Source organism: Podarcis gaigeae (assembly GCF_964106915.1).
Source record: "Podarcis gaigeae genome assembly, chromosome: 12".
NCBI classification, from domain to species: domain Eukaryota; kingdom Metazoa; phylum Chordata; class Lepidosauria; order Squamata; family Lacertidae; genus Podarcis; species Podarcis gaigeae.
In genome coordinates, this window is record NC_139688.1 from 46,721,204 (window position 1) to 46,731,884 (window position 10,681).

Sequence of the window (10,681 nt, forward strand, 5' to 3'; positions counted from 1 at the left end):
AGCGCTCCCTCCTGTATTATGAACATATTGGCAAAGAGCAGAATCTTGAAGAACAAGTGGGCCAATCCCCCTTTTAAAAACCCTTCACATTTCAGATGTGATTGCAGAAAGCCTGGAGAAAGCTATCATCATTACCTTGATTACGCCCCCTACACACATTCAAGAATGTCACTGATTTCTCCCCCCCTTCCCCTCCTCCCCACTTTTCTGATTTGGTAATAGGGCTGCATTATAACCTATAATTTACTTCCATCCCAAATAGATTTACTCCCCACCCCCGCCCAGATCAGTTTGACCAACATTTTGATCTCTCTGATCCAAGGTGCGTAAAGGACGCCGTGTCAAAATTTGTCTTTGCAAAAAGGAAACGGCAGAGGCTTTAAGTCAACAGAAACAGATGACTTCTCTGAAAGAAGACGAGTTCCGATGCAACATTGAAATATTAAAATTGGAAAAATCTGACAATAGAGTTGACAGTGCTGTTCAGAGAAGAGATAGCCGCTGTGTTGTTGTTTTTTATTGATATAGCTGTATCTGTTTGCATATACTACCATTGGTGAGCATGGCACTTTGCAAGGGGGATCTGCAACAAAATGTTGCAGTGCAGAATGCTTCTTTTCAGTTTTCCAGCCAGCCATTCCTACTCTCCTCCGCAATATTCCCTGCCTGGTTCTCCATCTGCCCCACTTCTAATTGTCAGTCCTTGAACACTGAGCACACTCCTGGGGAAGTTTTAGGGGCCCCCCCCTCAAGCATTTGACCAAAAGAAGTGGTGGACTCTCCTTCCTTGTAGGTTTTCAAGCAGAGGTTGGATGGTTCTCTGTCATGTAAGATCTAGTTGAGATTCCTGCATTGCAGGGGGTTAGGCTAGATGTCCCTTGAGTCCCTTCAAGCTATACAATTCTATGATTCTGTGATTCCTTAAACCTGCCAATACCTCTCTCCTACATAACGCGGGTGGCGCTGTGAGTTAAACCACAGAGCCTAGGACTTGCCGATCAGAAGCTCGGTGGCTCGAATCCCCGTGACGGGGTGAGCTGCCATTGCTCTGTCCCTGCTCCTGCCAACCTAGCAATTCGAAAGCACATCAAAGTGCAAGTAGATAAATAGGAACCGCTCCGGCGGGAAGGTAAACGGCGTTTCCATGCGCTGCTCTGGTTCGCCAGAAGTGGCTTAGTCATGCTGGCCACATGACCCGGAAGATGTATGCCGGCTCCCTTGGCCAATAAAGCGAGATGAGCACCGCAACCCCAGAGTCGGTCACAACTGGATCTAATGGTCAGGGGTCCCTTTACCTTTACATAAGGATGGCACCATACTACAGTTAAAGCACAAGGCTTCCCTATAAGAATTGGGGAAACGATAGTTGACCCTTCACTCTAGGGCAGGCATGGCCAAACTTGACCCTGCAGGTGTTTTGGGACTACAACTCCCATCATCCCTAGCTAACAGGACCAGTGGTCAGGGATGATGGAAATTGTAGTCCCAAAACACCTGGAGGGCCAAGTCTGGCCATGTCTGCTCTAGGCACAGCGATTGTAACATATCTTCCACAAATTCTATCACACAATGTTGTCTTGCTCATGATCTGTACCATTCACACACAGGAGGAGGAAAAAACAATGTCCATTATACAAGAGGTGATCACACGACCATCAGGAAAATCTGAAACAGTGATGTTATTTTTGCAAATCGCCATACCTGGCAGAGATCATACAAATTTAGCAAAATGCAACCCGCAACAGACTGCGTTTGAGTAAGCATAATGTAATGAAATCATGAGCACGTACAGAATAGCGAACGTGACAGCTGGGACCACCTTAGAGCTGATATTGATAAGCCACTCTGAGAGTCTTTTTGCCTAAAGGGTGGGGCATACATCCTGCAAATAACTACCTAAAATATGCTCCTTAATCAGAGGTGTTTTGGGCTTTTTAAAAAAGGTAGGAAGCAATGTTGCTGACCAGCGTTTTCTACTGCTATTAGATCTTTTCCAAAGTCATAAAAAAATAATAAAAACCACCCAGATATATACGTGTTTATTTTTCTGGCTTGGCAACTTGCTTGAGGTTACAGGTTGAACTCTGTAAAATAAACGAAGTGCCGAAACGTTTGATCAAAGTAAAGCAGGGACAACCGTTGGCGATTTAGTAGTCACGACAGGGATACAACATGAAATTTGCACCACCAGTAGTGTAAGGAACCAAAGTGGTCTATCATCAAAGAAATGATCTCCTGAACATTTTTTGATTGGAGAAAATGAATGAAAAGCAACAGTCTCCAGGTGTACCAATCTGGATATGAAATGGAATAATTAGCTACTGCAGCCTGCAGGAAACTGATGGTTAGCGATACATTATGTCCTCCTTTTCTGTAGAGAATTTAGCTGTAAAAGCTCTGTTCTTCTGGGGTGTTGATTTCAGTCATAGGCAATCATTCCCCTTTTATCGTAGCAGTGGCTGATGTTCCGCCTGCCTCCCCCACCCCCACCGAGGAAAGACTGGAGGGGGGTCAAAATACTTTCCTGATTTGTGCTTAAAAGCATAGCTAATTCCCACACATCTTGCCAGCATGGTTAGGCTATTTGTTTTCTACGACCACCATGCTATTAAGTGATCCTAAAAATAGGCAGGTGTTTTTTTTTGAAAGGTCAAATGGCTGAAAAGAAAAGTACAGAGGCAGCTTTCAACAGGTGTGACTCCACTTATCTGAAAGGTGGTGGCAACGATTGGGGAGCAGTTCAGTTTGCGTTTAAAGGTGAACCTACGTCAATTTGCACTTTCAGAAACAAGATGCAAACCAAAACATAGCCATCGTTTGAAATTTGCAATTCTCTGAATTTTGCAATGCCGAGAAAAGTGAAAAATGTACACCTTACGATATAGCGAGCACAGAAATGCATATGTTTGTGGAAATAGTGTACAAAATGCAGTATGTTAGGGGAAGTGCAATACAATGGTGCCTCAGGTTAAGAACTTAATTCGTTCTGGAGGTCCGTTCTTAACCTGAAACTGTTCTTAACCTGAAGCACCACTTTAGCTAATTGGGCTTCCCGCTGCCGCCGCCGCGTGATTTCTGTTCTCATCCTGAAGCAAGGTTCTTAACCCGAGGTACTATTTCTGGGTTAGCGGAGTCTGTAACCTGAAGTGTCTGTAACCCGAGGTGCCACTGTATTGTGTACAAAATGTGCATACTGGGGAAAATTAGCACTAATATGCAGAATTGTCATGAGGCAGAAGCTGCAGCAGGTAATGGGAGAAGGGAGACCAAGATGCAGAGAGGAATCAGGATGGTGAAGAGTCATGGATGTCTCCCCCTCCTATGACCAGCTCCCCTTCCCGTTTATCTCCCAGAACCAGAAGAGGTGTGAAAAGGGCAGAGGAGAGGTTGCCTTCATGCAGGAGCAGTATCTAATTGTTTGGGGAAAGTCCTGGAGAAGAGGGAACAGTGGGAGCTTTCCATCCTGGCAACTGATCCATGGGGATGAGCTGCTGTGCTTCTTAGGCCTGACACTCCACCAAGTCTGTGCAGATTGTGTTCTTGCTAATAAAGAGTTTGCTCCAACATGAATGCTGTGATTTACTGCTGGCTCACTCCTGACAATTAACGAGAAAAGGCCCTTTTTTGCATGGGACCCCTTTCTCACTGCTGCCAAGGATGTGGTCAAATAAGCATGTAGACACCTGGTGGAATCCCACTTGCTCCCCTGCCCTTGAATGTGAGAGAGAGGTGGACTGAATGGAGAATATTTATAATGGGATGTTTGTTTATATGGCAGCGAGAATGCTTCTAGCCCAGAGATGGAAAGAAAGAGAAGTGTTGACCAGAGAGGAGTGGCAGACCAAGCTGATGAGAATACGCAGAAATGGCAAGACTGACGGGAAAGATCAGAAACCAGGAAGACCAAGTTTTTTTTTAAAAAAGGTTGGAATAACTTCTTAATATACTTAAAAGACCACTGAAGACAGTTAAAATAATTGGCAGGGATACAATGACACTTGTAATGTGAAATGAACTTTGGTCACTATGATTATATAATAGATGGTTAACGGTAAAAGATGAAGGGAAAAAGAGAAAGACAAAATCTTTAGAAAAAGAATCCATGGAGGGAGTGGAAAGGAGGTTCGAAAGAACCTTTTTATTTCTGTGTTTTGGAATGGTCATAGTTATTGTGTATAAATTTATGTAAAACCAATATTTTTTTTGAAAATATATTATCAGACAATTTATTTGTAACAAATATTTATCATGGGATTCTTCACAATGTCATTGTGGAGAGAAATCAGATTTCAGTAGTGATTTCTGTATCACCTGGAGAAAATAGCCTGAGCCGCTTAATTTTTCGCAGCATTTTTCTTTATAAAATCAGAAATGGGTTACTCGTGGCCTTGGCAGTGCTAGCTGGCTCTGGTGGCAGTTGGGAGTTCAGCAACAGCTTGAGGACCACAGGTTCCCTGCCCTCAGTAAAAGTGTTAAATCAGGGGCTATTCTAATAATCCCCTTCACAAAGATAAATCCAGATAACTGGCAATCCTCTGCAACGTTTGGTCCATTCTCATAAAGTATTGATATCTGAAGCACTTCTTGCCTCGGTACAATCAGAGGCAGAAAAGTTCACTGTCTATGTATGGGTGCATTCATATGTATGAACTTCTGCCTGTTCTTTGTATCTCTCAGTTCTTCATCACATGAAAAAGAATATGCAGAGATGCGCCGTGTATCAGCTTACAAGGAAGAGGAAGGCAGAGTGGGTGATTATTTTTCTGAATCTTATTACAATGCCCTTTGAATAGCACAGAGAACATCCAGCTGGGCTCCCCTGTAGAATGATATGCTAAAAAAGGGGGCTTGTTTGAAATTCAGGTGTCCGGAAGAGAATTTTTGCGTGCATGTCGGTATTTTGATTAAGATGCTGCTGCGAATTGCAGAGAGTCCTGGTAAATGCAATTACTTAGACACTGACTGGGCCCCATCCTATCTGGGCCCACCCATCAAGGGACAGGCTCTCTCCATCAGCGCAGAGGCCGGGTATGGCAGAAACTAGGGGAAAAAAAATATGCCATCTTACAATTCCAGCTGCGTCACAATGCGAAATATTTGTGCTAGTGCTAATTTATTCGGCAGCCACATTCTCTGCAATATTCTCGCCAACTTGTTCATTCCCCTGCCCAGTAATGTATACCTTCCTTTTTTGGCCTGTCATCTAGCCACCATGTTGCCATCAGTTGCCTTCATTCTCTCAATGATCAGTGATGGTGTTAGTCAGGCCATGAAGGGAGGACAGCAAGGGTTGGAGAACCCTTTCCCAGCTCAGGAACTGTATTCCCTTTGTGGTCCATCTGAGGGCCACGTGTACACCTTCCAACATTCCTCAGATGAAAACGGGGACATTCTATTCTACATCAGCCGCGGTGGGTGAGGGGGGAGCTTTTTGGCATGTTAATATTTTCATTAAAAGGACGCGGGTGGCGCTGTGGGTTAAACCACAGAGCCTAGGACTTGCCAATCGAAAGGTCAGCAGTTCGAATCCTTGTGACGGGGTGAGCTCCCGTTGCTCGGTCCCTGCTCCTGCCAACCTAGCAGTTCGAAAGCACGTCAAAGTACAAGTAGATAAATAGGTACCGCTCCGGCAGGAAGGTAAACGGCGTTTCCGTGCGCTGCTCTGGTTCGCCAGAAGCGGCTTAGTCATGCTGGCCACATGACCTGGAAGCTGTACGCCAGCTCCCTCGGCCTATAAAGCGAGATGAGCGCCTGAACCCCAGAGTTGGTCACGACTGGACCTAATGGTCAGGGGTCCCTTTACCTTTATTTTCATTAAAGTTTTCCATGACAACTTTTTCCCAAAACCAAGCTAGCTCCCTGGACCCCTCAAACTCCAGCCCCCCCCCAAGCCTGCCTTCACCCTGCCAGCTACACCCTCCCCCCTCAGGGCCTGCTCCTGTCCAGAGTCTCCAGCCGCCACCTTCTCTTCAGGCCTGACCAGGCTCACTTTCTCCTCCTTGTTTTTATTCATCATGGCTGGAAGAATGGGCAGCTTGGTATTCACCAGGTTGGAGTCTCGCAGCCACCCATGGTGGGGATGGTGGTCCCCATTGCCTCATTCCCTCTTTGGCTCCTGCTACTCGATTGGCCAGCCAGGCAGCCTGCCCAGCTCCCTCCCTGACATGTGCTGGGTCCAAAGGGAGGGACCTTTCCTGACTCCCAGGAGCAGAGGTGGCAGTGGCAAAGGCCTCAGTTGGCAACTCTTTTCCTCCTGCTTTGCCCAATGTCAAGCATACCTCAACAAAAAATGGGAAATCGGGACTCTGTGTGACGCCATAATGGTACAGTGGTACCTCAGGTTACAGATGCTTCAGATTACAGACTCTGCTAACCCAGAAATAGTACCTTGGGTTAAGAACTTTGCTTCAGGATGAGAACAGAAATTGTGAGGCAGCAGCGGGAGGCCCCATTAGCTAAAGTGGTGCTTCAGCTTAAGAATGGTTTCAGGTTAAGAACAGATCTCCGGAATGAATTAAGTTCTTAACCAGAGGTACCACTATACTGGCATTTTCAGGGCAGCTGGAGATGATGCACATGTCTGTGGTGGGTAAGGCAATGGATGTGACTCCTTTCTTTGCCCAGCTGTGCGAAAGCCAGAGGTTTCTATGTTCACATCTCTCTATGTTCACATTATAGTTTAAAAGGCACATTCCACCTAGGTCAGTGTGGGGTGTGGCCTCCAAAGAGTGCCAAGGGCCAGACAGAGAGATCTGGAAGTCTGCATTTGGCCCCTGAAGTACCCCACCCATTAAAGAGGAGATCTGAGGACCAAAGGATGGAGAAGCCTCTTGTAGAGAAATGGGCATGTTTGGAATATGGTATTGCAGAAAGGCTAATGGTGAAGGCCAATGGTTACACTAGCCATTTCACTGTGTCTGGAAATGCTAAACATTGCTTGATCCAGTCCCTTAGAAACGGGCAAGTCTTTCGCCAGCTTGGCAATAAAGTGATTGCAACAACAGCAGCTTAATTTCTGTGGTTCAGACTCCTTTAAAGCGCAGGAAAATGGCAAGAAGGGAAAGTGACAACAAAATAGTCAAGGAGAGTAGCAAAAGAGTTTCCAGGATAGGAGTCATTGGGGTGTACGGAAAATGGCTTGGGTACTAGATGTCAGTAAGATCAGGAAGCTTTCAGTCACAAGCAGATATACAGGTCAAAAGTTCACATTAGGTTTCAGTGAATTCCCAGCAATATTCAAGTGAAATCTCAAACATGGTGAATGTTCACGCTTGCTGCTAATGTTGATATCCACGCCGTCCCAAGTCTCGCTTGAAAACCTGGCACTGCTGACAAAACATACCACACGTCTCAAGGCTGATCAGATTGGCTGAAAATAGAGTAGATGGAGGAGGAAAGAGAGATGATCTTGACTGAATTGTCTTTGGGAATCTTCCTGGTGGCTTAATTGGGTGCTGGAGGAAGATTCACTGAAGTAGTTCTGTGCTTATTGCCTGCCCTGCCCTGCCTGACACTGCAATTGCTGTGTGAATGTCACCAAATTGCTGTCTTGCGAATCTCGCAGCCATTTGTTAGAGCGCCCTGAAACCAGGGAGAGCTGACAGACACACTTTGGGTTCTCCACACGTTAAGAGTGATGAGTCCAAGCAAGGGAAAAAAGTCCTGAGCTAGCAGCTGAAAACAAGGCAGGAGTGATCAACTCAATGCTTTTTCTTACTGTAACTGCAGTAGGTGGGGGCTAGATCAAAAGGACATATTGAACACAATGCATTTCATCAGCACATTTTTATATAAAAAAATAAGGTCTGTTCATAGTAAAAAGGTAAAGGGACACCTGACCATTAGGTCCAGTCGTGACCGACTCTGGGGTTGCGGCGCTCATCTCGCTTTATTGGCCGAGGAAGCCAGCGTACAGATTCCGGGTCATGTGGCCAGCATGACTAAGCTGCTTCTGGAGAACCAGAGCAGCGCACGGAAACGCCGTTTACCTTCCCGCCGGACAAGGTATCTACTTGCACTTTGACGCGCTTTCGAACTGCTAGGTTGGCAGGAGCAGGGACCGAGCAACAGGAGCTCACCCCGTCACAGGGATTCAAACCGCTGACCTTCTTATCGGCAAGTCCTAGGTTCTGTGGTTTAACCCACAGCGCCACCCATAGTACATAGTTCATAGTACAACAGCGCATTTTTGCTGCCTCGTGGACCAGCACCTCTACTGGCTACATGAATCGCATTGGACGGCACTCTGTTGATTGTTTATAGCTGGGTTTTGTCCTCTTTCGCCCACGAGGCTCATTTAACTCCACCTGAAGTCAGAATCTCCCTTCCCAGACCACCCAGAGCGTAACGCCAAGTCTATGTTGGTGTAAATGCTAGAATAAACCTGCCCCTAAGGGTTTAAAATCAAAGCTGTGAGTCATTTGTGTGGAACAAACAGAAGCAGACAGGTGTGAATCCCAAATGCAAGGGGATGGAGGGGGGGTCGTACAATGCGGCTGGGGGGGGGCTGGGAGGACAGTGGTACCCATCTTTAAGGAGCTGAGCAGAAAGCAGCTCGCAGACACAACTTAAAGCCCTTGTGACAGGCAGAATGGTGAACACAGAAGACCCAAGCAAGACAGGGAAATAACAAAACATTTTAGCTGCTCAGGCAACCCAAGAAAGAAAAAGAGGATGGGGGGGGGGGTTGAGAATGAGACCAACTTTCACAGTTTCGAGACAAGGACAACTGTGACTTCAAGGAGGAGTGGGAACTTTTTACAAACTATCTAAAAAGATAGTATTTAAATAAATAAATGGGATTTAAAACAGTAAGAAAAGTGAATAAGTTAGTTCATAATTGGAAATATTTTTGTTTAATAATGATATTGGAAAGCTGTTACAACCAGATACAAGGAAGTTCAGAAGGGAAGGACTTGAGGAAGTCAATTAATATGTACATAAGGTTGGATTTTTAAACAATTAAGTTTGTTTTTATTGTTTATTTGTTATGGTGGTGGGTGGGATGGATTTTGTACTGTGTCATTTTTTTAATGTACTTTTTTGTCTTTGTTGTTTTGTTATGTGAGATTTGTTATAATTGTGGAAAATGTAATAAAAATTTAAAACAAAATGAACTGGACTCCTTGGCAGGTTTTGAATAAACATACACAAATTTATTGGTTGGTCACATGATGGATAGATATGTAAGGATATGTACAATTTTATAATATGCAGAGAAAATATGTGAAGAGAAATCGGGGAGAGGAGCTGGGGGAAGTCCTGGGGGGAGGGGGGAGGGGAAAAATAATGTATGTGATTATATGGTTTGATAACTTGTTATGTGGAAACTGAGCAATATTTTTTTTTAAAAAAAGAGAGAGAATGAGACCAACTTTTAGGTCCTGTATCAAAGAAATCACTCTTGGAGAATGCACAAAGGAATAGCTAGTGTCAAAATTGTACTTAAAATTTGCAGGGGCCATGTTGTAAATAAGAGACAGGCCTGCAGAGGGGCAAGGGAAGCAAGCATGCAGCCAGAGATTTGTTTGCTCCATCAAAACATCCTCCCCACCCCACTCCCAACTAGTGATTCAATTAATTCCATTTACATGGCACTTGTCAAAGAAGTAGTGCTGACGCAATGGACAAGGACAGCGGCATACAAGAGACAATAAAAGTCCGTTTTATACTTAAGATTTCCATCTCGGCCTAGTATACCTAAACGAGCGTCTCCACCCCCATCGTTCTGCCCTGATGCTGAGGTCCTGCACCGAGGGCCTTCTGGCAGTTCCCTCATTGCGAGAAGCAAAGCTACAGGGAACCAGGCAGAGGGCCTTCTCGGTAGTGGCGCCCGCCCTGTGGAACACCCTCCCATCAGATGTCAAAGAGATAAACAATTACCTGACATTTAGAAGACATCTGAAGGCAATAAGGGCAGAATGAGTTGCTCCACATTTTGGGTCAAAATGGCAATATGCGGTTTCTAAAACATGTGCATAGATTGCCTGTAAAAGGTAAAGGTACCCCTGCCTGTACGGGCCAGTCTTGACAGACTCTGGGGTTGTGCGCCCATCTCACTTAAGAGGCCAGGGGCCAGCGCTGTCCGGAGACACTTCCGGGTCACGTGGCCGGCGAGCCAGAGCCGCACACGGAAACGCCGTTTACCTTCCCGCTGGTAAGCGGTCCCTATTTATCTACTTGCACCCGGAGGTGCTTTCGAACTGCTAGGTTGGCAGGCGCTGGGACCGAGCAGCGGGAGCGCACCCCGCCGCAGGGATTCGAACCGCCGACCTTTCGATCGGCAAGTCCTAGGCGCTGAGGCTTTAACCCACAGCGCCACCTGCGTCCTAGATTGCCTGTAATTTTACATTAATACTGGATATGAATTTGGTGCTACAAGCAGATCTCCCTCAACCTAGTCAGGCACAAACCCAAAGAAATCCCGACACAAAAACAAAGCAGGAGTGCTTGCTATTGTGCAGTGAGGGCCGGCTCTGTCATTAGGTAGAGTGAGGCAGTCGCCTCAGGTGTCGTTCAGACACGGATTTATTTTTTACAGTTTTATGGGTGAATCAGAAGACAATTGGTATCAGAAAAGATTATGAGCAACAGTTATGGCAGCAAGAAACCAGTTTTATTTTTATGTTTAAAACTATTCATCCAGGGGGATTTAACTCTGAATTAGACCTCAATTGTTTTA